Source organism: Callorhinus ursinus, unplaced genomic scaffold, assembly GCF_003265705.2.
Source record: "Callorhinus ursinus isolate GAN/ISIS: 27379988/994484 unplaced genomic scaffold, GSC_fseal_2.0 scaffold40, whole genome shotgun sequence".
Taxonomy (NCBI): domain Eukaryota; kingdom Metazoa; phylum Chordata; class Mammalia; order Carnivora; family Otariidae; genus Callorhinus; species Callorhinus ursinus.
Genome location: NW_027397102.1, coordinates 5,769,649 through 5,794,555, shown reverse-complemented (window position 1 = coordinate 5,794,555; position 24,907 = coordinate 5,769,649). Strand labels below are relative to the sequence as shown.

At 38.7% G+C, this 24,907-nt stretch overlaps 1 long non-coding RNA gene and 1 pseudogene across 2 annotated transcripts in view; one reads left to right on the top strand and one right to left on the bottom strand.

Moving 5' to 3' along the window:
* Positions 1 to 24,907, top strand: part of LOC141370614 (uncharacterized) — a 336,998-nt gene that overhangs the window by 116,822 nt on the left and 195,269 nt on the right. The gene's annotated exons all lie outside the window — the stretch shown is intronic.
* LOC112823103 (sphingolipid delta(4)-desaturase DES1 pseudogene) lies at positions 20,416 to 21,952 on the bottom strand (annotated as a pseudogene).

The following is a 24,907-nucleotide window of genomic DNA, read 5'->3' as shown; positions in this document are numbered from 1 at the left end:
TTTCATCATCTTAAGCTTTCTCTGCATGAAGAGTCCCTGCTCATTTAATTCAGTATTGGGAGATGAAGGCTGAGAACTGCAGCTATCAGGGCAAATACAGTAAGACTCTCGAGTAAGTTAGCTACTTCTTTTCCCCAGTGGAATACTTTAAAAATAAGTGATCCTGGAAAATTTCAAGTGAGCAATTATTTTATATTTATTGCCTGGAGCTATGAGCCAGTGTGGACAAGAATTTCACTATCCTGGAGCATCTTTAGAACTTGTAAATCTTCCACTGAAAACAGCTCACTGAGAGCAAGCAGCAGGGGGCCACTGGGGGTTCTTAAAGTGGCCTCCAGAGTACAGACCCCTACAGAGTGTTGCTGTTTCTTCTTTGTCCTTGGGCTACCCCTTCTGGACAGGAGAGGAAGCTGTGGTGGCAGCCAGCTTCACCTCTTTTTTCTTCCCTATGAATACCCAGAAAACCATGCTATTTATGAATGTCGAGGTCTCCTATCCCTTCATGGAACAGATAGGGACATTGAAACACAGAGAAGGACATGCCTGGTAAATATGCTATAAGCACATCAAATCAGTGGGCTTTCTTGGCTCTAAGATATGAAGAATGGTAACATTAAAGTTAATTTGCATCAAAAGAGCACTTTTTAATAATTCAGTACAACTTTTCTGAAGTGAAAAAAATTACTAATATTGAACTTATTTTTCCGCCCCCCCAAATATGTCGATACGCTATTTGTTGAAACCCATATGGCAAGGACTTATTTTTTTATTTCCTCCATCATAATTATTGTTCAATTATTCAAAATAATTGAATTTCTCTAACACCCACTAATTTACAGGATACTTTCACATGTGCCATGACGAGTCATTTTCACAGACCTACAGTGCCAGATGAGGCAGAATATTATTAACCTCATTTTATAGATGAATATCTGGAGATGAAGATATTGAGTGACCTCTCTAAGGTCAAACCAAACCACCTGGGGTGCTAAGCTTCTAGGAGTCACCCCACTTTCCCTACTTTAGAGAATATTGGAACTTATTGCCCAAATACTATATAGTATACAAATTAACTGCTCCCAAAGATGGAGAGGGTACAATGTGAGAAATGGCTCAAAGCCCCCCTACTCCCACCATGTCACACACATATTAAAAAACAACAAAAAATTATCTTTATTGGCCAAAATGTCTAGCTTTTCTCTATTTGACTCACTTGTTTGAGCTGCTTTTTATGTAAATTCTTTGAAATAAATATCCCATTAAACAGTTCACACATCCAGTGTGAATTCCTTTGTCTAAATTCAACAAGCTGACTACATATCCCTAGCCAGATATCAGAGAAATAGAAATCAAGTCAAAATAGACTTTGACTAAGGTGAGGTTTAACATAATACCCACTGTCCAGAAATAGTGTTGGTAAATTGGGAGCCAGGGCTGGGCAACATGAGGGGAGTACCTGGCAGAGTCACTACAAGGAGAGGTAAGAAGACTATGCTCAGACAAGCTTTGCCAACCTCCTCATTGGGTTCAAAGTATTATTCCTTCCAGAAATGATGATGTCAGCATCTGTATGGAGTGGGGCACAAATTTTCCAGCCTCAATCTATTTGTCATAACCTCCCCAGTCGCACTGGAAATATCTTTATTTCTCTAACATGTTTTGGTGGGAAATAATCAGATCACAACCATCCTGATATGTTTTATAAGACAGGAATGTGAAAGAGTGGAAAGGGCAGCTCTCATAAAATAGTGCCAGAAAGAAAAAAAAAATCTCCCAAAGCTGCCTCTACTCTGTTACAAAAATTCCATTCAGAGCAGCCTCTGATCTGTCCACTGCTTAGGAAAATAGCACAGGGCAGCTGACAAAAACTCACTTTAAAATTAAATGGAATAGTCATCTTCCTCTAAAGATATCTCTTCCCCATAATATATCCCCACCATCTATCAACTGAAGTATCTTGAGTTCCACCATAATAACATCCCTGGGTGTATTAAAACACCAATTCTTGTTCAAAGGGGAACATTAAATGGCTAAAGCTCAGTGGTTCTCAAAGTGTAATGCTAAAACCACCAGCTGCAGCATCTACTGGAAACTTGTTACAAATGCAAATTATTGATCCCATTCCAGACTTAAAGAATGGGTGAAGAAAGATAATCTGTGTTTTCACAAGCCTACAGGTGATTCTGATGCATGCCAAAGTTTGAGAACTTTGACTTAGTAGGATTTAATTTATCAGATAGTTTTTATCCTGCATAGTGTCTTCTCATTATAGCTATTTTTAGCACTTACATGCCAGATACTGGCCCACTAGGCTTATCTCATTTAATTCTCAGAATAAACACACAAAGTAGGAGTTAAGGTGGCAGAGAAGTAGGGGGACCCTTGTCCCTGGAATACAACTGTATTGAGGTTTGATAACAAGGAACATCCAGGAAGTCAATGTGAGGATTGGAAGAAGGATCTCCATGGCTGGAGGGAGACAGTGTGACAGGTGCAGTGTGTGTGGAAGTGAATTGGGGGAAAGAAAAACTGCCCCGCTGCAGAGGGGAGGGAGCCTTTCCCACAAGGAGAGAAAAGGAAGAGAAAGAGGGGTTGAGAAAGTATGAGGTTGAGTCTATACAAGAAGAAAACCTCTCCAGACCATGGCGTGGGGAGCAAGGGGAACTGATGGTTGCAGGTTTTATGCAAACAGTATGTGAAGCTCAAACTCTGAAGTTTTGGAAGTATGTGACTTTTGCCAGATTAGAGCTGTGGTGCAGGCTCCTGGGAAATAGGGCTCCAGCTAGAGACTGCACAAGTGGTGTAGGGATCTCTTGGGTCACACTGGGAGAAAATGTTCCCCTTCTTGGAGTACATTTGGAAGAGGGTATATTGCTTCTCCAAGGACAAAAGACCCTGCAGGCACCAACAAATGGTCTTTCATCTGCAGGGGACAGAGGTACACACAGAGGGTGGATAACCTGGTTGCTGAATTTCCCAGTGCTACAAATAGATTCTGCTCACCTTGCAGGTGTGGGAATTTTTCTGGGACAAAGGACACTAGACACAATGCAGCAGGGAGGCTCTTCACCAGAGGAAGGAGTGGATCTGCACAGTACCAGGTCCTCTAAGATTTGGAGTTTTGAATCCCAGCTATGCACCAAAGATAAAATGCAGGAGAGCTATGGGGCCAAGCACACTGATGGCACCCTGTTTTTCTGTGAGGGTTTTCTGAGCAACAAGTGGTGGGGGGGCAGTGTGAAATCAGCTGCCCAGGAATGAGAGTGTAGGATGGCACAATTTCCCCCTCACCACCAACATGATCAGACTTCAGAAAACAACAAAGCAGCCCCCACTGGAGGCAAGAGCCACTTACACCAAACCCCATCCCCCTGTACCTAGCAAGTGCATATTTAGTGGGGCAAGATTGACTCTAAGCCAGCATAGCAGGCCTCTCCCCCAGAAGACCAGCACAAGCAGCACCCTGCAGGCACTAAGTCTGCTCATCATACAGTTTTTCAAAGTGTCACTTTCAATTCTGGTGGAAATAGGAACAAGCTGTATTTATTTATTCTTCTTCTTCTCCCCTGCCCGCCTTTGGAATCAAGCCTTATATTTTTTTGTTTGTTGGTTAGTTTATTTTTCATTTACTTTTTTTTTTTGACCAGACTTCTTTTTTTCTTTCTTTTTTTTTTTCATTTGGAATCAGGTTTATACGTTTTAATTGTCTGTTTGTTTTCTTCATTCCTTCTCTCTCTCTCTCTCTCTCTCTCTCTCTCTCTCTCTCTCTGGAATCAGTTTTTTTTTCCTTTTCTTTTTCCCCCCTGGCTTATTTCAACAAACAAATCAAAGCACAACTAGTTAAATGTCCAAACAGTCTCCACTGCATACAAGGAGGAACTCTGCAGAGGTCTGACCAGTGGGAAAGAGCAGCTAAAATGCAATAGCAGAGTGAACACAGCACACACCAGAAACAGTTCCTGAAGTGCCAGGCCCTGGACCTCTTTTTAATATAGCACTACTCTGAAGTGCAGGAACCATAACAAGCTTTCATAATACACAAAAGACAAACCTAGCCAAAATGATGAGATGGAGGAACTGGCCCCAAAAGAAAGATCAAGAAGAAATCATAGCCAGTGTTCTGCTGAAAATGGATATAAGCAATATATCCAAACAAGAATTTAGATCAATAGTCATAAGACTACTAGATGGGTTTGAAAAAAGCATAGAAGACAGAGAACCCCTTGCTGCAGGTATAATGGACTTAAAAACTGCTCAGGCTGAAATAAAAAGTGCTATAACTGAGATACAAAACTGGTTATAATCATGAGGATTGAAGAAGCAGAGGAGAAACTAGGTGATATATGAGATAAAATTATGGAAAATAATGAAGCTGAAAAGAAGAGGAAAAGAAAACTATTAGGTCATGAAGGCAGACTTAGGGAACTCGGTGATTCCATACAGTGAAATAACATTCATATCATAGGAATTCCAGAAGAAGAAGAGCAGTAAAAAGAAGCAGAAGGTTTAAATGAACAAATTATAACTGAGAACAGCCCCCAATCTGGGGAAGGAAACAGGTATTCAAGTCCAAGAAGGACAGAGAACTCCCCTCAAAATCAATAAAAATAGGTCAATACCATGATATATTATAGTGAAGCTTGCAAAATACAAAGATAGAAAGAAAATTCTGAAATCCGCTAGGGACAAAATGTCCTAAAACTACAAGGGTAGGCACAAAAGGTTAGCAGCAGACCTCTCCACTGAATCTTGGCAGGCCAGAAAGCAGTGAAAGAAAATATTCAACGTGCTAAACAGGAAAAATATGGATCCAAAAGCTTTATCCATCAAGGCTGTCATTCAGAATAAAAGGAGAGGTAAAGAGTTTCCAAGACAGACAAAAATTAAAGGAATCTGAACACTAAACTAGCTCTGCAAGAAATGTTAAAGGGGACCCTTTGCACAGGAAAGAGAGACAAGAAAAAAAATAAAGAGTAGAAATGAACGGAGACAGTCTACAGGTTTAGCGAATTTACAGGTAATACAATGGCACTGAATTCATATCTATCAATAATTACTCAGAATGTAAATGGATTAAAAAATCCAATCAAAAGACATAGGGTATCAGAATCGATAAAAAAACAAGACTCATCGATATGCTGCCTACAAGAGACTCATTTTAGACACAAAGACACCTCCAGATTGAAAGTGAGGAGGTGGAGAACAAATTATCATGCTAATGGACATCAAACAAGAGCTGGAGTAGCCATCCTTATACCAAACTAAATTTTAAACCTAAGACTGTAATAAGAGATGAAGAAGGACATCATATCATAATAAAAGTTTCTTTCCTTCAAGAAGATATAACAATTGTAAATATTTATGTCCCTAATGTGGAAGCAGCCAAATATATAAATCAATTAATAAGAAATTTAAAGAAACTCATGATAATGATACAATAATAGTAGCGGACTTTAACACCAAACTCACAGCAATGGAAACACATCTAAGCAGAAGATCAACAAGAAAACAGGGTTTTGAATGATGCACTGCACCAGAATACCTTAACAGATATGTTCAGAACATTTCATCCTAAAGCATCAGGATAGACATTCTTTTCTAGTGCACATGGGACATTCTCCAGAATAGATCACATGCTGGGTCACAAATCAGGCCAAAACCAATCCAGAAAGATTGAGATCATACCATGCATATTTTCAGACCACAATGCTATGAAACTTGAAGTCAACCACAAGAAAAATTTTGGAAAGACCACAAATACATGGAGGTTAAGGAACATCCTACTAAGGAATATAGTTTCACTGGGAAATTAAAGACATTAAAAAAAATGGAAACAAATGAAAATGAAAACACAACAGTCCAAAATCTTTGGGATGCAGCAAAGGTGGTCATAAGAGGGAAGTATATACAGGCCTAGCTCAAAGAGCAAGAAAAATCTCAAATACACCTTAGATCTTAAAGAGTTGGGAAAATAACAGCAAATAAAGCCTAAACCCAACAGTAGAAGGGACATAACAATGATTAAAGCAGAAATCAAGGGTACAGAAATCAATAAAACAGTAGAACAGATCAACAAAGCTAGGAGCTTGTTCTTTGAAAGATTAAAATAAACAAAATTGATAAACCTTAGCCAGAAAAGAGAAAGGAACCAAATTAATAAAGTCGTGAATGATGGAGGAGAGATCACAGCCAAAACCAAAGAAATGCAAACAATTATAAACGAATATTATGAGGAATTATATGCCTACAAATTAAGCAATCTGGAAGAAATGGATAAATTCCTCAAAACATATAAGCTACCAAAAGTGACACAGGAAGAAATAGAAAACCTGAATAGACCCATAATCAGCAAAGAAATTGACTCAGCAGTCAAAAATCTCCCAAAAAACAGCAGTCTAAGGCCAGATGGCTTCCCAGAGGAATTTTACCAAACAGTTAAAGAAGAATCAATATCTATTATTCTGAAACTGTTCCAAAAAATAGAAATGGAAGGAAAACTTCCAAAGTCATTCTATGAGGCCAGTATTACCTTGATCCCAAAACCAGACAAAGACCTCACTAAACAAGATTACAGACCAATATCCCTGATGAACATGGATGCAAAGATTCTCACCAAGATATTAGCTAATAGGATCCAACAGTACATTTAAAGGATTATTCACCACAACCAAGTGGCACTTATTTCTTTGCTGCAAGGTTGGGTCATTATCCACAAATCAATCAACATGATACACCACAGTAATAAAAGAACAGATAAGAACCATATGATCCTTTCAATAGATGTAGAAAAAGCATTTGATAAAATACAGTACCCTTTCTTGATAACAGCTCTCCACAATGCAGGGATAGAGGGAACATAACTCAAAATCATAAAAGTCATATACAAAAGACCCACAGCTAATATCATCCTCAATGGGGAAAAAAGGAGAGGTTCTCCCCTAAGGTCAGGAACACTACAGGGATGTCCACTCTCACCACTGTTGTTCAACATAGTACTGGAAGTCCTAGCCTTAGCAATCAGACTACAAAAAGAAATAAAAGGCATCCAAATTGGCAAGGAAGAAGTCAACTTTCCCTCCTTGCAGACGACATGATACTCTATGTAGAAAACCCGGTGACTCCACCAAAAATTTGGTAACACTGATACGGGAATTTAGCAAAGTTGCAAGACAAAAATGCAACACACAGAAGTCTGTTGCATTTCTATACATTAACAACAAAGCAGCAGAAAGATAAATCAAGGAATTCATCCCATTCACAATTGCACCCCAAACCAGAAGATACCTAAATAAAAAGCTAACCAAAGAGGTACAGGATCTGTACTCTGAAAACTACAGAACACTTATGAAAGAAATTGAGGAAAACACAAAGAAATGGAAAAACATTTCATGCTCATGAATTGGAAGAAGAGATATTTTTTAAATGTCTATACTACCTAGGGGTGCCTGGGTGGCTCAGTCATTAAGTGTCTGCCTTCAGCTCAGGTCATAATCCCAGGGTCCTAAGATTGAGCCCTGCGTCGGGCTCCCTGCTCAGCGGGAAGCCTGCTTCTCCCTCTCCCACTCCCCCTGCTTGTGTTCCCTCTCTCACTGTGTCTCTCTCTGTCAAATAAATAAATAAAATCTTTAAAAAAAAGTCTATACTACCCAAAGCGATCTATACATTCAAGGCAATCTGTATCACATTACCACTAGCATTTCTCACAGAGCTGGAACAAACAATTCTAAAATTTATATGGAACAAGAAGAGACCCCCAAATACCCAATGCAATGTTGAAAAAGAAAATCAAAGCTAGAGGCATCACAATTCCCGTCTTTAAGCTGTATTACAAAGCTGTAATAAGACAGTATGGTACTGGCACAAAAACAGACACACATCAATAGAACAGAATAAAAAACCCAGAAGTAGACCCTCAACTCTAACATCAACTAGTCTTTGACAAAGAAGGAAAGATTATCCAAGGGGGAAAAAAGTTTCTTCAACCAATGGTGTTGGCAAAATTGGACAGCTGCATGCAGAAGAATTACACTGGACCACTTTCTTACACCATACACAAAAATAAATTCAAAATGCATAAAAGACCTAAATGTGAGACAGGAATCCATCAAAATCCTACAGGAGAACACAGGCAGCATACTCTTTGACCTTGGCTGCAGCAACTTCTTCCTAGACACATCTCCAGAGGCAAGGGAGATGAAAACAAAAATAAACCATTGGGACTTCATCAGGATAAAAAACTGTACAGCAAAGGAAACAGTCAACAAAGCTAAAAGTCTATGGAATGGGAGAAGATATTTACAAATGATATATCAGATAAAGGGCTAGTATCCAACATCTATAAAGAACTCATCAAACTCAACACCCAAAACCGAAAAAAGAAATCCAGTCAAGAAATGGGCAAAAGACGTGAACAGACATTTCTCCAAAGAGAACACACAAATGGCTAACAGACACATGATAAAATGCTCAACATCACTCATCATCAGGGACATACAAATCAAAACCACAATGAGATATCATCTCACACCAGTCAGAATGGCTAAAATTAACAACTCAGGAAACAACAGATGTTGGCAAAGATGTGGAGAAAGGGGAACACTTTTACACTGTTGGTAGGAATGCAAACTGGTGTAGCCACTGTAGAAAACAGTATGGAGGTTCCTCAAACAGTTAAAAATAGAACTATTCTAAAACCTTGCAATTGCACTACTAGGTATTTATCCAAAGGATATAGTTATTTGAAGGGGCATATGCATCCCAATGTTTATAGTAGCAATGTCCACAATAACCAAAATATGGAAAGAGCTCAGATGGCCATTAACTCATGAATGGATAAACAAGATTTGGTGTACATGTATAAATCTTGGTATATATATATGGGAATTTGGTATATATTTATATATACCAAAGGAGTATTACCAAGTAGTATTTCTCAGCCCTCAAATGTAGGAAGGGAAAAATGAAGGGGAAGAAATCAGAGGGGGAGATGAACCATGAGAGACTATGGACTCTTAGAAACAAACTGAAGGTTCTGGAGGGGAGGGGGGTGGGGAGATGGGTTAGCCTGGTGATGGGTATTAAAGAGGGCACGTATTGAATGGAGCATTGGGTGTTATATGCAAACAATGATTCATGGAACACTACATCAAAAAGTAATGGTGTAATGTATGGTGATTAACATAACATAATAAAATAAAATTTAAAAAAAGGAATGAAGTCTTACCATTTGCAATGACTTGCATAGAAGTAGAGGGTTTTATACTAAGCAAAATAAATCAGTCAGAAAAAGACAAATACCATATAATTTCATTCATTTGTGGAATTTAAGAAACAAAACAGATGAACATAGGGGAAAGGAAAGAAAAGGAAAATAAAATAAAAACAGAAGGAGGCCAATCATGGGACTCTTAACTATAGGAAACAAACTGAGAGTTGCTGGAGGGGAGATTGGTGGAGGGATCGGGTAATTGGGTGATGACCATTAAGGAGGGCACTTGATGTAATGACCACTGGGCATTATATGCAACAGATGAATCACCAAATTCTACCCCTGAAACTAATAGTACACTGTATGTTAACTAATTTGAATTGAAATAAAATCTAAAAAAAAGAATAAACACACAACATATTGTTTTTTTTATATTTTTGAGAATAAACTATGTCATTGAGATTAAGTTAGTAGCTGAAGCTATTAAGTGATGGAGTCTAGAATAGTTCTCAGGCCTTCTGACTCTATATCTGTGACTTCTACCCTGTCTCTACATTGATCTCTTTTAGGAGCTTATAAAAATCCCGAAGTCAAGGTTACATTTCAGATCAATTACATCAGAATTTCTGGAGGTTGGGCACTTTGGTAATACTTTAAAGCTCTGTAGATGGTTTCAGTATGCAGCTAAGATTGAGAACATTCTTTGTTCTGAATATTGACTGTGCATTAGAATCAGTTGGAAAGTTTAAAAATTCAGTCTAGGGACTCCTGGCTAGATAAGATAGTTAAGCATCTGCCTTTGGCTCAGGTCATGATTTCTAGGTCCTGTGATCGAGCCCCACATCGGGCTCCCAGCTCAGTGGGGAGTCTGCTTCTCCCTCTCCCTCTGCCTCTGCCTATCCCCATGCTGTACTCTCTCTCTCTCTCAAATAAATAAATAAATAAAATTTTAAACAAATAAAGAATAAAAATTAAATCTACATTTTGGCAGTTGAATCTAAAGATCTGAGGTGAGGCTGTTTAAGGGTTCCCACCTAGCCAGTGAGGATTGAGAAACTATTGTACAAACTGCTTTACTACCTCCTTGAGCTTTAGACTGTTAGGGCTATGGAAATGAGTCTTGGTTGGTGCTGGGGAAGGGAGATGTCAGGAGTTTAAACAGGCAAACTGTATTCACAATTTTGCCAAGAATTCACCCGTCTAAAACAGGTTTATAACTGACTCACCCCTTCCCTAATTCTGGGTGTTTCTACTCCTTTCCTTATCTCATATTCCCAAAGGGAAGACTCCATTTGTGATCTTATGAGAGGCAATATATATGACGTAATTGTTAAATGCAAGGCTCTGAAACCAGACTGACACTTGCTACCCAAGCAACTATGGGCAAGTCACTGAAGGTCTTTGTGCCTCAGTATCTTCATCTGTAAAATGTTAATAATTGCATTATTTACCATGAAAGTCTACAAAAGTTCATAGAGGACGAAAGGTAATGATCCATGTAGCATGCTTATTAACACATTGACAAAGAGTAAGTGATCGATAAGTGCTAGCAAATCTCCTAGCCTCTGTTTTTCCATCTGTCAACTGAAGATAAACATACCCACTCTACCTATCTCATAAGGCTATTGCTAAGATCAAAACATATATATGCGGAAAGCACTTTGTAAGCTGAACTAGACTATATAGCTATAAGAGGTTATATGAGTTCTTAGCACTTTCTTTAAGATAAAGAGAGAGAATAAGGATTCTTGTTGGGGGGTTAAAGGAGTCCCTAAAATATTAATCTTGGGGCTAGAAATGCCTTTATAATTCATCAGTCCAATACCTTCATTGTTCATATGATACAAATGGCAGTCAAAGGGGAAAAAATACTTGTCCAAAGTCACCAGAAATTAGAGGCCTGGCTAAGAGGAAATCCCAGGATTACTGATTACTGATTATGAGTCCAAGGCTTTTGCCACAATTCACATCCTTTATCCATTTCTGTCTCTATCTCCATGCTTTCCCCACCACCTCTAGCTCCAAAACTGTACTCTTCATATCCTGAACTATAAACACAGAGGCTGAGTTGCCATGCTTAAACAACAGGATTGCTTCTTTTTCGAGGCCATAGATTTAAAAAATGTGACCAACTAAGATTCTGCTGCACAGGCTATGTAGAGTACAGTCTATGTGAGTCAGGAACTTATGGATCCTTCTGAACTGAGGACTGAAGTGGCATATTTTTGAGAGTCTGTACCTTTGGACCTCATTCAACTAGTACACTCTGGTCTGGACTCTCTAACAAACTAAATAGAACACTTGCATACTCAGATTAGGATTTATCTCCCCTCCCTTATCAGTTTACAGGTGAGGCATGAGAGTTTTTGTTTCTGGTCAGATTATATGATAGTATAAAAATTCATTGTTTGGAGGTTAGAGGTGAGTAGAGTGGAGGATGGTATGTTGAGTTCTGTAGTTAAAGCTGGGCTTATGCCAGATAAGGCAAGATAAATTGGCTGCAAATGCATGGTTATGTGTAGTCACTTAAAAGTCATACTTATGAGAAATTAGCTCCCTGACTTTTAAGGTATGTTGCCTAAAATCACACCATTATCTATTTATTGTCACTGACCCATTTCATACATAATATTGCATGTAAGAAAGAGCCTAGCACCTACCTATCTAATGGTAATTTGAAAATAGCAAAAATTAAATCCAGCAACATCTCTACTCTTTCTCTGCCAGACACACTAACAATAAAGATAAATAAATAATGAATTAAGAAGTCAGTATCTATCAATATGTGCTTTAAAAATCATATTGAGAAATCTTAATTTGCCCTTCAACAGTGTTACACATTAGTTCCAGCCTGTCAGAAAAGACAGATGAATTTATGTGACCTGAAAGTTGATAAAAATCCATGACAGTTACATTAACTTTTCTTTCAAGAATTTAACAAATAGAATCACTTTGAACATCCCAAAAGGCCTGTCCTCTCATCTTCTTCAGGCATATTCAATTTCCATGGTGAATGTTAACATCCTGGCAGATTTTTATTGATTCAGGCAGCAGGTGCCTACATTTATTGAGGCCAAAAGAAAGGCTAAATTATTCAATAAGGAACAAGGGGCTGTAGAATGCTGCTAGAAATCCCATTTCAAAGTTAGAGCATATCCATTTATAACTCCCAGATAATATGTATGCTCTTTAATTTTTCAGAATTTAAATTCTGAACAACAGTGCTATATATGTTTGCTTCAAAAGAGAATCACTGGGCATGAATAAGATAACTGTATGCCCACATTTTGATAACATGCATAGTATGGAATCAGTGGTATGATAAAGCTGGCTGTAACTAGCTCGTGAGAGCCTACTGTCAAGTTTTCAGGAAATTTGTGAGCTGGTTAACTTCAAGTGGCTTGAAATTGGCCATAATGGGGGCACATACACGAAGACAAATCAGGATTTTTTCATTTTATTTGTCTTCAGAAAAATGTTTGTTAAAATTGTATTAGCTTCTACTACTGCATGGACTAAATATGGCCCTTTTTCTTATTGACATATACAGGAAAACATTGTAAAAATATAGATTTTTCTGTTTCCCCTTCCAACAAAGCTTGTATGATATTAACAGTTCAATTTTGTTTGATTACTGATGATGTAGTATTATACCTTGACAGGTTTTTTTTTTCTTTCTGTACTTTAAAAATATTGCTCTTCTGTCTTCCTCCTTGCATTGTTTCTGATGAAAAAAAGTTCTCCCATCCTTATCTTTGTTTGTCTCTATGTAATGTGTATTTTTTTCCTCTGGCTGATTTTAAGATTTTTCTCTTTATCACTGTTTTGTTTTGTTTTGTTTAGCCATTTGATTAAGATTATGCAAAGTGAAATAAGTCAAGCAGAGAAAGACAATTATCATATGGTTTCACTTATATGTGGAGCGTAAGGAATAGCATGGAGGACATTAGGAGAAGGAAGGGAAAAATGAAGGGGGGGAATCAGAAGGTGAGATGAACCATGAGAGACTATGGACTCCAGGAAACAAACTGAGGGTTTCAGAGGGGAGGGGGGATGGGTTAACCAAGTGTTGAGTATTAAAGAGGGCACATATTGCAATGAACACTGGGTGTTATATGCAAACAATGAATCATGGAACACTACATCAAAAACTAATGAAGTACTGTGTGGTGACTAACATAACATAAAAAAAAATAAGATATGCTTTCCTATAGTTTGGTTTTCTTCATGTTTCTTGAACATAGGGATTATTAAACTTCTTAGATCTGTGGGTTTATAGTTTTCATGAAAAACTTAAAAACTTTTATGTGGTGCCTGGGTGGCACAGTCAGTGAAGTGTCTGCCTTTGGTTTGGGTCATGATCCCAGGGTCCTGGGATTGAGGCCCACATTGGGCTCCCTGCTCAGCAAGGAGCCTGCTTCTCCCTCTCCCTCTGTCCTTCTGCCTCCCCCTACTTGTGCTCTCTCTGAAAAATAAATAAATAAATAATAAATAAATAAATAAATAATTTTTTTTTAAAAATTAGAAGCTTTTCAACCATTATTTCTTCAAAAATTTTTCTGCCTTCCCTCTTTTGGGTACTTTAATCACACATATAATAGGTCTCTTGAAGTAGTTCCAGAGCTTACTGATATTCTTTTCACACTTTAAAATTTCAATTTCTGTCTCTATTTAATTTTGAATTGTTTGTATTGTTAGGTGTTCAAGTTCACTAACTTTTTCTTCAGAGATGTGTAATTTTGTAGTTTGCTATGATTACACCCAGTGAATTTTAAATTTTAAGCATAGTAGTTTACTCTTTAGAAGTTTGACTTGGGGTTTTACCTTTCATTTCTCTACTTAGCTTTTTAAACATGAAATATAGTTACATTGTTTTAACATTTTCATCTGCTAATTCTAATGTCTATGTACTTCTGAATCACTTTTGATTAATTGGTATTTCTCATGGCATGAATTTCCTTGTTTCCTCTCGTGCTTGGCCATTTTTGTTTGGATGTCAAATGTGATAGCTGAGATACTTATCTTTTTTGATGTTAGATATTTTTGTATTACTATACATATTCTTGAGCTTTATTCTGGGTTATACTTAAGTTACTTGGAAAGAGTTTGATTATTTCAGCTCTTCACTGTAATATTGGTTAGGCAAGATGAGAACAGCATTTAGTTCAGTGTCTAGACTCAAGACTCATTATTCCCCACCACTGAGGTAAATGCTTTCTGAGTACACATTTGTCTATAAATTATGAGGATTTCCAATCTCACTGGTAGTACTGGCACTAATTTTAACCCTGTGTAACTAGTTTTTGTAATCCTATCAGATAATTGTTTCTCCAATAGTTTCCTTAAATGCATTTACCGATGAGTACTCTGCTAAATACCCTCTGAAACTTTCTAAGGTTCTTTGTCTATAGCTCTCGACTGTCTGGTATTTTATTTTGTGAATTTTAGTTTCCCTGTACTTTCAGCTATTCTTTTAAGATTTTATTTATTTATTTATTTATTTATTTATTTATTTATTTATTAAGATTTTATTTATTTGACAGAGAGAGACACAGCGAGAGAGGGAACACAAGCAGGGGGGAGTGGGAGAGGGAGAAGCAGCCTTCCTGCAGAGCAGGGAGCCTGATGTGGGGGGATCATGACCTGAGCCAAAGGCAGACACTTAATGACTGAGCCACCCAGGTGCCCCTATTTATTTATTTGAAAAAGAGTGAGCGAGGGGCAGAGGGAAGAGAGAGACAGACTCTCAAGCAGACTCCATGCGAGTGCAGAGCCTGATGTGGGGCTCCATCTCACAACGCTGAGATCATGACCAGAGCTGAAACCAAGAATCAGTCACCCTAACCAACTGAGCCACCCAGGCACCCCAACCTTGTTTTTTGTTTGTTTGCTTGTTTGTTTTTATTTATTTTATTTTATTATGTTAGTAACCATACGTTAAATCATTAGTTTTTGATGTAGTGTTCCATGAGTCATTGTTTGCGCATAACACACAGTGCTACATTCAATTCGTTCCCTCTTTAATACCCATCACCAGGCTAACACATCCCTGCGCCCCCTCCCCTCTAGAACCCTCAGTTTGTTTCTCAGAGTCCATAGTCTCTCATGGTTCCTCTCCCCCTCCGATTCCCCCCCTTCATTTTTCCCTTCCTACTATTGTCTTCTTTTTTTAACATATACTGTATTATTTGTTTCAGAGGTACAGGTCTGTGATTCAACAGTCTTACACAATTCACAGTGCTCACCATAGCACATACCCTCCCCAATGTCTATCATCCTGCCACCCCATCCTTCCCACCCCCCCACCACTCCAGCAACCCTCAGTTTGTTTCCTGAGATGAAGAATTCCTCATATCAGTGAGATCATATGATACATGTCTTTCTCTGATTGACTTATTTAGCTCAGCATAATACCCTCCAGTTCCATCCACGTCATAGCAAATGGCAAGAAATCATTCCTTTTGATGGCTGCATAATATTCCATTGTGTATATATACCAAATCTTCTTTATCCATTCACCTGTTGATAGACATCTTGGCTCTTTCCATAGTTTGGCTATTGTGGATATTGCTGCTATAAACATTGAAGTACATGAAGCCCTTCAGATCCCTACATTTGTATCTTTGGGGTAAATACCCAGTAGTGCAAATGCTGGGTCATATGGTAGCTCTATTTTCAACTTTTTGAGGAATCTCCATACTATTTTCCAGAGTGGCTGCACCAGCTTGCATTCCCACCAACAGTGTAGGAGGGTTCCCCTTTCTCCACATCCTCGCCAACATCTGTCATTTCCTGACTTGTTAACTTCAGTCATTCTGACTGGTGTGAGGTGGTATCTCATTGAGGTTTTGATTTGGACTTCCCTGATGCTGAGCGATGCTGAGCACTTTTTCATGTGTCTGTTGGCCATTTGGATGTCTTCTTTGGAAAAATGTCTGTTCATGTCTTCTGCCCATTTCTTGATTGGATTATTTGTTCTTTTGGTGTTGAGTTTGATAAGTTCTTTATAGATTTTGGATACTAGCCCTTTACCTGATATGTCATTTGCAAATATCTTCTCCCATTCTGTCAGTTGTCTTTTGGTTTTGTTGAGTATTTCTTTTGCTGTGCAAAAGCTTTTTATCTTGATGAAGTCCCAATAGTTCATTTTTGCCCTTGCTTCCCTTGCCTTTGGTGATGTTACTTGGAAGAAGTTGCTGTGGGTGAGGTCGAAGACATTGCTGCCTGTGTTCTCCTTTAGGATTTTGATGGACTCCTGTCTCATGTTTAGGTCTTTCAACCATTTTGAGTCTATTTTTGTGTGTGCTGTAAGGAAATGGTCCAGTTTCATTCTTCTGCATGTGGCTGTCCAATTTTCCCAAACCCATTTGTTGAAGAGACTGTCTTTTTTCCAGTGGACATTCGTTCTTGCTTTGTCAAAGATTAGTTGACCATAGAGTTGAGGGTCCATTTCTGGGCTCTCTATTCTGTTCCATTGATCTATGTGTCTGTTTTTGTGCCAGTACCATACTGTCTTGATGATTACAGCTTTTTAATAGAGCTTGAAGTCTGGAATTGTGATGCCACCAGCTTTACTTTTCCTTTTCAATGTTCCTCTGGTTTTTCGGGGTCTTTATTGGTTCCATAAAACTTTTAGGATTATTTTTTCCACTTCTTTGAAAAAAGTTGATGGTATTTTGATAGGGATTGCTTTAAATGTGTAGATTGCTCTAGGTAGCATTGACATCTTCACAATATTTGTTCTTCCAATCCATGAGCATGGAACGTTTTTCCATTCCTTTGGGTCTTCCTCAATTTCTTTCATGAGTATTTTATAGTTCTCTGAGTACAGATTCTTTGATTCTTTGTTTAGATTTATTCCTAGGTATCTTATGGTTTTGGTGCAATTGTAAATGGGATTGACTCTTTAGTTTCTTTCTTCTTTTTGTTGGTGTATAGGAATGCTACTGATTTCTTTTTTTAAAGATTTTATTTATTTATTTGAGAGAGAGAATGAGAGATAGAGAGCATGAGAGGGAAGAGGGTCAGACGGAGAAGCAGACTCCCTGCTGAGCAGGCAGCTCAATGTGGGACTCGATCCCGGGACTCCAAGATCATGACCTGAGCTGAAGGCAGGTGCATGATTTCTGCGCATTGGTTTTATATCCTTCCACTTTACAGAATTCCTGTATGAGTTCTAGCATTTTTGGGGTGGAGTCTTTTGGGTTTTCCACGTAAAGTATCATATCACCTGTAAAGAGTGAGAGTTTGACGTCTTCCTTGCCTATTCAGATGCATTTTATTTCTTTTGTTGTCTGATTGCTGTGGCTAGGACTTCTAATACTATGTTGAGTAGCAGTGGTGATAGTGCACATCCCTGCAGTGTTCCTGACCTTAGCGGGAAAGCTCTCAGTTTTTCCCCATTGAGAATGATGTTCACTGTGGGTTTTTCATAGATGGCTTTTATGATATTGAGGTATGTACCCTCTATCCCTATACTCTGAAGAGTTTTGATCAAGAAAGGATGCTGTACTTTGTCAAATGCTTTTTCTGCATCTGTTGAGAGGATCATATGGTTCTTGTTCTTTCTTTTATTAAAGTATTGTATCGCAGTGATTGATTTGCCAATGTTGAACCAACTTTGCATCCCAGGGATTAATCCCACTTGGTCATGGTGAATAATCCTTTTAATGTACTGTTGGATCCTATTGGCTAGTATTTTGGTGAGAATTTTTGCATCCATGTTCATCAGGGATAATGGTCTGTAATTTTCCTTTTTGATGGAGTCCTTGTCTGGTTTGGGGATCAAGGTAATGGTGGCCTCATAAAGTGAGTTTTGAAGTTTTCCTTCCATTTCTATTTTTTGGAACAGTTTCATAAGAATAGGAATTAATTCTTCTTTACATGTGTGGTAGAATTCCCCTGGGAAGCCATCTGGCCCTGGGCTCTTGTTTCTTGGGAGATTTTTGATTACTGCTTCAATTTCCTTATTGGTTAAGTCTGTTCAGGTTTTCTATTTCAGTTTTGGTAGTTGATACATCTCTAGGAATGCATCCATTTCTTCTAGATTATCTAATTTGCTGGCATATAGTTGCTCATAATATGGTTATTATAATTGTTTGTATTTCTTTGGTGTTGGCTGTGATCTCTCCTCTTTCATTCATGATTTTATTTATTTGGGTCATTTCTCTTTTCTTTTTGATAAGCCTGGCCAGGGATTTATCAATCTTGTTAATTCTTTCAAAGAACCAGCTCCTAGTTTCGTTGATCTGTTCTACTGTTCTTTTGGTTTCTGTTTCATTGATTTCTGCTCTGATCTTTATTATTTCTCTTCTCCTGCTAGGTTTAGGCTTTATTTGTTGTTCTTTCTCCAGCTCCATTAGTTTTAAGGTTAGGTTGTGTATTTGAGACCTTTCTTGTTTCTGGAGAAATACTTGTATTGCTATATATTTTCTTCTTAGGACTGCCTTTGCTGCATCTCAAAGATTTTGAACAGTTGTGTTTTCATTTTCATTTGTTTCCATGAATATTTTTGATTCTTTAATTTCCTGGTTGACCCATTCGTTCTTTAGTAGGATTTTCTTTAGCCTCCATGTACTTGAGTTCTTTCCAACTTTCCTCTTGTAATTGAGTTCTAGTTTCAAACCTTTGTAGTCTGAAAATATGCAGGGAATGATCCCAATCTTTTGGTACCAGTTGAGACCTGATTTGTGGCCTAGGATATGATCTATTCTGGAGAATGTTCCATGGGTACTAGAGAAGAATGTGCATTTTGTTGCTTTGTGGTGGAATGTTCTGAATACATCTGTGAAGTCCATTGTTCCAGTGTGTCATTTAAAGCCCTTATTTTCTTGTTGATCTTTTGCTTAGATGATCTCTCCACTTCAGTGAGGGGTGTGTTAAAGTCCCTTACTATTATTGTATTGTTGTCTATGTTTTTCTTTGCTTTTGTTATTAATTGGCTTATATAATTGGCTGCTCCCATGTTAGGGGAATAGATATTTACAATTGTTAGATCTTCTTGTTGGATAGACCCTTTAAGTAGGATATAGTGTCCTTCTTCATCTCTTATTACAATCTTTGGTTTAAAATCTAATTTGTCTGCTATAAAGATTGCCACCCCAGCTTTCTTTTGATGTCCATTAGCATGGTCAATTGTTTTCTACCCCCTCACTTTCAATCTGGAGGTGTCTTTGGGTCTAAAATGAGTCTCTTACAGACAGCATATCAATGGGTCTTGTTTTTTTTTTATCCAATCTGATACCCTGTGTCTTTTGATTGGGACATTTAGTCCATTTACATTAAGAATGACTATTGAAAGATATGAATTTAGTGCCATTGTATTGCCTGTAAAGTGACTGTTACTGTATATTGTCCCTGTTCCTTTCGGTCTATGTTACTTTTAGGCTCTCTCTTCGCTTAGAGAACCCCTTTCAATATTTCTTGTAGGGTTGGTTTTGTGTTTGCAAATTCCTTTAGTTTTTGTCTGTCCTGGAAGCTTTTCATCTCTCTTTCTATTTTCAATGACAGCCTGCTGGATATAGTATTCTTGGCTGCATATTTTTCTCATTTAGTGCTCTGAATATATCATGCCAGTCCTTTCTGACCTGCCAGGTCTCTGTGGATTGGTCTGTTGCCAATCTAATGTTTCTACCATTGTAGGTTACAGATCTCTTGTCCTGAGCTGCTTTCAGGATTTTCTCTTCGTCTCTAACTCTCATAAGTTTTACTATTAAATGTTGCGGTGTTGACCTATTTTTATTGATTTCGAGAGGGGTTCTCTGTGCCTCCTGGAGTTTGATGCCTGTTTCCTTCCCCAAATTAAGGAAGTTCTCTGCTATATTTGCTTCAATATACCTTCTGCCCCTCTCTCTCTTTCTTCTTCTTCTGGGATCCCAATTATTCTAATATTGTTTCATCTTATGGTATCACTTATCTCTCGAAATCTGCCCTTCTGATCCAGTAGTTGCTCATCTATCTTTTTCTCAGCTTCTTTATTTTCCATCATTTGGTCTTCTATATCATTAATTCTCTCTTCTGACTCATTTATCCTAGCAGTTAGAGCCTCCATTTTTTATTGCACTTCATTAATAGCCTTTTTGATTTCGACTTGGTTAGATTTTAGTTCTTTTATTTCTCCAGAAAGGGTTTCTCTAATATCTTCCATGCTTTTTTCAAGCCCAGCTAGTATTTGTGTGTGTGTGTGTGTGTGTGTGTGTGTGTGTGTGTGTGTTTGAACGCAAAAGTATTTTATTTATGAGGCTCTGCAGGATTCAGGAGTGTGTCATCTCAGTTTCATGTACAATAGTAAAAATAAAAAATTCAGCTTACAGGGAAAGATATTTCCAGATCTTTTGGGGGGGACATTTTAAAGTAAACTCACCCTAGTACCGTATTAGATAAAGACAGTAAAGTATGCAAATGTGATAAATACTACCGTGATTAATTGCTCATTTTATTAGCTGTTTTAATAAAGTACAGCTTTATAGTGAAAATAATGTACTAGAAATAGCTTTTTTATGATAAGCTTACAAAATGTCAGATGTCAGGGGAACCATCCTCAACAATGATGATGCAATGCACACGCTCTGTGTGAGCAAAGCTGAACACGGGCTAGACAGGCTGACCATGGGAGGCTGGGGAAGCTCCAGGGACCAGGGGGCTCACCCTCAGGACCTTCTCCGGGCTTCGATTAGTAACGCAGAAAGCCCACTTTCCAGCCCATGTGAAGCTCCACAGAGGAATTCCTTTAGCCATGAGGACCTTCCCTCCAGTACCGCCTTGCCTTTTGGATGCCGCTTCATTCTCGAGTAGGGACTTATGGTGTCGTCCGTCACAAAATCATACAGTACTTTTATCCACGAGTTGTAGTGGGGGAGGTTGTCGTAGTACTCGGCAGCGATCTTCCTCACCAGTGGAAGGCTTTTTCCGGGAATGTTGGGGAAGTCAGGGTGCTCGTTATGGTAACCCACATTGAAGGTGAGCAGATTCAGAGGCCCGTAATACGAGTAGGTTTCATGTCCCTTGAGGAACATGTAATGTTCGGCTGTAAAATGTCCAGAAATCGGGTGCAAGCCTAGCCCAAGTAAGGATGTTGCCAACATGTAGACCAAAGATTTAATTCCCAAAACAGTAAATTATAATGTCAAAAGTGACCTGGATCACAGTATTAATAATTTCCAGGTAAGAAATTGGTTTAGGGTTGATGAACAGAGGTCGAAAAGCATAAAAGAGAGGCTGAAGGACAACCCATATAAACTTTCTGAAAGTGGTACAGAAAAACCAGCCTTCAAAATCGGTGGGAATATCCACATTGATGCCATCACCCCCAAGGTAGCGATGATGGTCCATGTGATACCTCTTAAAGGAAATTGAATAGGGAATGCCAATGGGAAGATTAGCAAATATTCCAAACCAGCGATTCCACTTAGCTCTGTAGTGGCCAAAGGCGCTATTGTGGGAGACCTCATGAATTGCCAGAGTCACGGAGTGGTTAGTGCAGCTGCCAAAGGCATACGCCCAAAATATGACCCACTTCCAGTCTAGGTCCTTCACTAAGTAGAACACAACCATTTGAGTGAGAACCATCATGGTTATAATCCAAATTAAGTTGGGATCAGGTTTCATCAAGGACTTTATCTCTGGATACTTTGCCAGGATTTCCTGGCGACGGCTGGCGTGCAGCTGGTCCGTGTAGACCCACTCGAAGTCTTCTCGTGTGACGCAGTTCCCCATGGCGGCAGCTGGCGGACCCGCTCTGGCTCTCGCTTCTGGCCCGGGTCCTCCCAAGCCCAGCTAGTATTTTTAAAATTGTCATTCTGAACTCTATTTCTGACATCTTACTAATGTCTGCTTTGATTAGGTCCATGGCAGCCGGCTGCCACTTTTTGTTTGTTTGTTTGTTTTTTGAAGTGATTTTTTTCTGTCTTCTCATTTTGTCCAGAGGAGAACAGATGAATGAGAGAACAAAATGCTAACAGGCTAACAATGACCCCAGAAAAATGTACACTAAACAAATCAGAAGAGACCTGAAACTGGGGGAAATCAAAGGGAAAGAAAGAAAAAAGAAAAAAAAAGAAAAAGTAAAAAAATAAAAGAAAAGAATATGATCAGATACGATCAGGCTGATGCATAGATCAGTGACACATACTAGATATTGGGCATATTTTGGTCTGTTAGAAGAAAATGCCTCCCAAAATTTTAAGGAAAGGAAAACTTGCATATGTAGAAATATAAGGGTAAATATCATGAAGGGATGGAATATGAATGTAAGGATGAAAATTATAAAAGATTTTATAAAAGGAATTGATAAGAAGTTGGTTGAAAAAAGAAAGAAGAGAAATTAAAAAAAAAGTTGGGGAGAGAATGTGATCAGGCAGGAGACTATAACAAATCCATACACTAGAGAATTAGGGTATATTTTGGTATGTTAGAAGAAACTGTATCCCAAAATTTTAAAGAGAGAACAACTTATATATATATACCAAAAATAAGCTTAACTACAATGAATGGATAAAATATGACTCTAAAAATGAAAAATAAAAAAAAAGATTTTTAAAAAAGGGATTGATAAGATTTTGGTTGAAAAAGGAAAAAAAAGAAAATTAAAAAATTAACTTTGAAAGACTAAAGAATCATGGGGAAAAAAGCCATGAATTCTATGTGCCGTATTCTCCTAGGGCTGGAATTCTACCGTTCTCACTGATCGGTAAACTTGGTCTTGGCTGGCTATTCTTGCTGATCTTCTGGGGGAAGGGCCTGTTGCAGTGATTCTTAAATGTCTTTACCAGAGGTGGAATTGCCCCGTCCTTGCCAGGGTTGGGCTAAGTAATGTGCTCGGATTTGATCTGGGTACTGGGTAACTTTTGTTCCCTGAAAGCTTTCCGTACAGCTTTGGTGGATGAGAGTGAAAATGGCAGCCTCCCAATCTCCACCCCAGAGGATCCAAGAACTCAGGGCCCCACTCCTCAGTGAGCCCCCAGAGAAAAGCAGTCAATCACTCCCGTCTCTCTTGTCTCCAGCTGCACTCTGTGCTCACCTGGCCTGTAATGGAGCATTTCTATCTCTGGCACTCAACCCCGTTTGGAGTCTCCAAACCCAGTAAATTCCTGAAGTGCACTCCCACGTCATTCCTCCCCGGGGAGGAAGGGGAGTCTTCCCGGATCTGCTACTTTTTGGGTCCCTGCTGGAAGATCAGTGGCCTGATTGTGCCACGGATCATGGTTTATGGCAACCCTGAGCTGAGAGTCCACTCGTCAGCTCTGTCTCTGCAGCTGGCTTCCCTGCTCTGATACCTGGGAGCTCTGCCACACTCAGGCACCCCCAGTCTTTCTGTGACCCCTAGGGTCCTGAGACCACACTGTCCCAACAAGGGTTCCACCCGCCGCTTAGCCACTGGAGCGACATTCCTCAGCGGAGCAGACTTCTAAAAGTTCTGATTTTGTGCTCCATTGCTCTATCACTTGCTGGTAGCCAGCTGATGGAGGCTCCCTCTCCCTGCCATCTATCTTCCTGAATGTCACCTCGGACTCACTTCTCCACACATCCTACCTTCCAGAAAGTGGTCGTTTTCTGTTCAGAGCATTGCTGCTATTCTTTTCTTCAATCTCCTGTTGAGTTCATAGGTGTTCAGAATGGTTTGATCTGCTTGTTTGTTTTTAAACACAGGGAATTTTCTCTCTGTGTGTTCCCTCTTTTTGTTCTGTGGCCTGGAAACTCTCTCAAGATAGCAACCTGGGGTAATCAAAGGGATCACCTCATTAGTTTCTTATCTCTCAGATATCACTGTCTTTTGTTGCCTGACATCCAGTATCTAAAAATTGTTATATTATATAGACTGTCTGCCTTTCTTTTTTGTTTCAGTCAAGAGGTTATATCTGGTCCTTGTTACTCCATTTTAGCCAGAAGTGGAAGCTGAGGAAACTGAATGTGATATGATATTCAAGATAGTTTAAGATATTTCCATCCATGGTTATGCAGTGTGTTGTCTTGAGTGTGTATGTGGACTTGAAGGCCACTTGGGATGAGTTTGATTGTATGAGACTAAGGATATTGCCCAGGATGTCTTCCACATTTATAAGGGAGTGTGTGGCTTAAAAAATGGTATTCTTAATTCCCATCATCCATTCCTTCTTTTTATAGTCACATATACTGATTTTCCCATAGGAAAAGATCTCTTTCTTGCTCTCAAATCTTTGTGAGTCCAGTGGGGCAGACATCTCTCTGAAGCAAGTAGGGTTGTCACATGAGCCAGATCTGGCCAATCAGAATCACTGTCCCCTAAACCATAGATACTTGGTTTAGCAATTGGTAAGTTGGTCTCAGACTTAACTCCAGAATGTTTGCTGGGACTATTGGGAAGAGATCATTTTTTCCCCAACTAAATTTACAGCTGGTTAGATGTAGGAATAGACCTGCTAAAAGCTATCCACTACCACCACTCAGACACCCATACACAGAAAGAAAAATAAAGACCAACTCCTTGTGACATTTTTGAATCCCTTAATCTTCCTAGAGTTTTCAGTTATAAATAAACTCCCTTTATTAGTAAAACTAGTTTTAGTTGTATTCTTACCAATTGCAAAAAGAAAGTTTTGACTCATCCATAAATGATCATTTTTACCAGGGGCTCATAGTTGGGGAGATAAGTGATTTCATAAATAATTAAAACATAAAGTGGAACATGTTCATCCCCAAGAGTACAAATAGCATGATTTCATC